The 4,363-nt window shown below is 39.1% G+C and overlaps 1 pseudogene; it reads right to left on the reverse strand.

Annotated features, from left to right (window-relative positions):
• Window positions 1–503: 503 nt before the first annotated feature.
• On the reverse strand, window positions 504–2,377 carry LOC146309935 (ras-related protein Rap-2a pseudogene; annotated as a pseudogene).
• Between the last annotated feature and the right edge of the window lie 1,986 nt (window positions 2,378–4,363).

Raw genomic sequence — 4,363 nt, forward strand, 5'->3', positions numbered from 1 at the left:
CCACCTCCTACCCATTAACCCGATTGCAGGTGTTTTTGAGGAATCCACAACTTTCCCAGTCTTTTGTTGCTTCGGTCCTGACTTTTTTAAAATTTGTTGCTGGCATCAAAATAGAATGAAAGTATATTTACAAAAAACAACGTTTGCAAATCACTGCATTTTGTCTTCATGTTTTTACACCAACTGTTGTATAACTATGTTGTATAGAGTTACAGAGCCTGTATTTCTTTTGTACTTTAGGCCTCTCTCACGCATTGTATAGCAGTCATTGGAGACAAATGTGTAATCTTGTTTTTGTTAATATCCTGGCATGGTATTTGATATCACTTGCTTCCTCATAGTAACCTAGAGAGAACAAATGAGTTTCAGAATGACCACTAGAGGGCAATACAACACAGAACAGAGATTTTATGTTAGAAGCAATGCAGTACAACCATCATTTACTTTATTTCACCAGGATAATCCACTAATACAGCTTTCCAGGGTTTGTTTTTTTTGTGCACACATGAAAATCAGTCACTTTAAAAACAAACAGGTCAGTAAATGCCTCAGAGGTTTTGGTTTTTTTTTAAAACTTACATGTCTGGTTAGACCGGCCCTGAAGTTGACATTTTGTCAACACAATTGAACAGTAATTTAATACACCATTTAAATAACAACTGCCTCCTTGTGCAATGACCTAAGTGTTTACAGTTTAAAAAGTCAAAGTTTCCCCAGCTATATACATTATAGATTACATTCACATCTAATATTGTTACATTTTATTTAGGGACACTTTAAAAAGTGATAAGCTTTATTTTACTTGGATTGTATATCAGTTTGGGTCATGATATCTTACCTGAATAGCTTCATAACTTTCTAATGTTGATATGGCTTTCAACACAAACACAATACAAACACAACAGGAAAGGAATGGATGTATAGGAGAACTGTTTTTATTATATTGACTCAGAACACTGAAACATTGAACATCACCTAGGTCTTTGTTTTGTTGTGACAAAAAGAAATTGTCAAGTTAATTAGTAAGGTTGTTATCTGATCAGAGAAAAAAAGAATTTATTACTCAAAGAGAGAGAAAGGGAAATAATGATTGACATGTTAAAGGCATGAAGTTTTGTAACAGCATTTCAGAGTGAAGAAAACGTAATGTTTGATGTTTTATCAACTTATATATACAGATTCTAAGTTAAGTTCTCCTGATCTTGTTCACTTTATTGTTAAACGATCTCATGTAAACAGACTTTAATACAAATACCCATCACTTCACAGTTATTGCACTTTTTAACACCAGCAACACAAAAACAAAACGTCACATGTACATTCTGAGTGAAAACAGAGCTCATGATGCATCATGATGCTTCTGTCACAACGGCGGCATCTTGTTGTGAAATTCACAGTCTGTTGACAGAAAGTCTGTTCGCTGTTCAAACTGTTGTTCAACCACATTCTTGCATGTGTTTACAGTGGTGTCTGTTTTCATCATTGTTTTCAGCATCTCTGTGTCTCCAGTGCCGCTGTGTAGTGCTGTTACATCTGAAGAGGAGACACAATCGACCGCCTCAAGGTTTGATTAGAGTTTCAACACATCTCACACTGTCTCTTGTTTTTTTTTCTCCACCATCGAAGCCCGTTCAGTCTCTTTTGGGCAGTTTTCTCTTAGTTTCCTTTTGGTGTTCATCATTATGAGATGAGGCAGCTGTTGGTCTTGTTCATAGGGGGTCGTTTGTTGCTCTCCTTGGGGAAAGTTTCCCGTCTCCGGCACAGGGCCGGACTGAGCCAGCTGGGCAGGTTGGCCTGCTGGAGCAGCTCCATGAAAGCCTCCAGCACGTTGACGTTGTCTTTGGCAGAGGACTCCACGAAGCTGTGGTTCCAGTCCATCTCCACCGTGGACAGCACGTCCTCGCTGGACACCTGCCGGTCGTTGTGGCGGTCTATCTTGTTGCCTATCACCACGATAGGCGTGTACTTGTCCTCCTTGACCTCCAGGATCTCCTCTCTCAGACTCTTGACCGCCTCCAGGGATTCGGGGTCGTCCACGGCGTAGACCAGAGCGAAGGCGTCGCTGTTCTGGATGGAGAGCTTGCGCATGGCAGGGAAGGAGTAGCTGCCGCTGGTGTCCATGATGCTGATGGTGACTTTGACGCCGCCCACCTCGTACTCCTTCCTGTGCAGCTCCTCCACCGTGCGCCGGTGCTTGGGCTCGAAAGTGTCTTTGAGGAAGCGTTGGATGAGGGCTGTCTTCCCCACTCCAGCTGCTCCCAAAAACACCAGACGCACCTCCTTCTTCTCCTTCACTTCAAAAGACATGATGTGTTTCTGCTGCTCTGTCTCTGTGAAAGAATCTCTCTTCTGTCCTTTTTCTTTATTCTCCTCTTCTTTGTCTTGTCTTAAAACTGGTCTGGATGTCAGTGATGGAGAAGGATGTAGTTGTGTTGCAGAGGATGGTGATGGCAGATGAATGTGTGCCTGCCAGACTGCACTCTGTATTTATTTTCACACACAGTACCTACCCTCTTCTGCTCCCAGCCAATCAGGAGAGGGCAGTGTTTCCCTCTCTCTCCCTGAACTTACAGCAGCCAATCACAGGTCCTCCTGCAAATAAAGTAGAGTAAGAGGGTGACAGACATGGTTGTACTCAAAGTTCTCTGTGTGCAGAAAACATTCCCATTGAGGATCAACTCCACAATAAATGTTATTGTACAGTGTTCATGGTAAGTCTGTGTTCAATACTGACTGTGCAACAAACCGATCAATCTTTCATTTCACACTTTTTTATTGATGATGTATGTTGCTTTCAAATTACTGTTGAGTTATAGCTGAGATTCAGTGTACAGATGTTTCAACACATGCCTTAATATTGATTTTCAGATCATAAAAGAAGAAAAAAAAAGCAACACAATATTTTTTTAATGTTAAATCTTCATGTCAGCACTGAAAATAACCAGAAATGTCACTTTGTGAACTGAACAGCAGCAGGATTGTGTCAAAGATGTTATTCGTGTTGCGTCACGTGGACAGTAAAGCCAGAACGTGAGTGAGACCTGTTAGCAGCTCTGCCACCGTGTCAGCTGTGTGGAGTTAATTTAAGCTCAAGGAAGAAAACAGCAGAACAGCTGAGTGAACTTTTGATTGTTTGAATGATGCTGACCAATCTAAAACCTCTGCTTTAAGTTTTCTGTGTGAAAAGAACATTTGTTTCAGTGTTAGCATAATGATTTGAAGGGCTAGGTTAAGCAAAGTGCATCCATACAAATACATCATTAACAGTTTAGTTGTTGAAATCAGATTGGTATCGGACATGAAAAAGTGGTATCGAGCCATCCCTAATTCTAATACATAATCAGTAGTTGTTGTTTTTTTGTAACATAAAATACATAATTCAGTATTTTGCCAAAATTCAACATTAATGAGGTAAATATTACCTTCATATGAATGAAATTCAGCTCTTGATCTTGGAGGCAGCTGTAAACCAAACAATCTCAGCTCTGGGTTCATTTATATTTGTTCTGATGATCTTCATGATGTGACCTTCATCTGTCTGCTAACGAAGGTGAAGCCCTTGAAGAGTTTTAACAATAAATAGATTTTTTTGGGTGGGGTTTTGTCAAATGACAGGAAATCTGTCCAGCTGATTCTACAATCACAGACACATTTGCAATTTTAAGCTCAAATGGACCTGATCTGATACCAGTATGTACACTGTTGCCCTGTTTCAGAGCTAATAAAGTGCATAAACTGTAGACTCGCATACACTCGCATTTCTGATATTGCTATTTGTATCAGATAGGGGTGTCATAATTTTCCAAATCCACCATTCGTTATTACTTTAAATTTTAAGATCATGATTCAATTCGATGTAAAGACTTTTATTTTGCCCTGATGGCTATGCCATTGTTAGACTAATGAATTTTGAGCTGTAAAGATCAACAGATTGGTTTTATGGCCTAATGGCATTTACATATTAAAATTCTTCAAAAAGAAGTCTTGTGTGGTATCAAGTATGATGTAACAGCTAAATCGCTCAGTCTGCCATTCCTTTTTGACTCTTGAAACTCCTCTTGTTTGATTTTTAATTTAATACTGTACCACCCCGGTATCAAAACACCCTAAAAATTAGCACAGTATACAAATTTAATAGAAATACTAGTACTTCATTATGTTCAAAGATGCTGTGCAGCAATTTTGGGTGAAGTTTTGATTTTTCCAGTTTCTTTGCTTTTTAAAACTTTTACAAATGAGTTCAGTCATTTTGTCTGAATTACACAAATGCAGTCATTGTGGCCGTCATCATTATTGTCGACCAAAATGAAAGATCATTTGATCCATATGAGCATGTGTTATTAAATATAATCAATCTCACTTT

The sequence above is a fragment of the Lutjanus erythropterus genome, chromosome 19, assembly GCF_056507025.1.
Source record: "Lutjanus erythropterus isolate fLutEry1 chromosome 19, fLutEry1.hap2, whole genome shotgun sequence".
NCBI lineage: Eukaryota > Metazoa > Chordata > Actinopteri > Lutjaniformes > Lutjanidae > Lutjanus > Lutjanus erythropterus.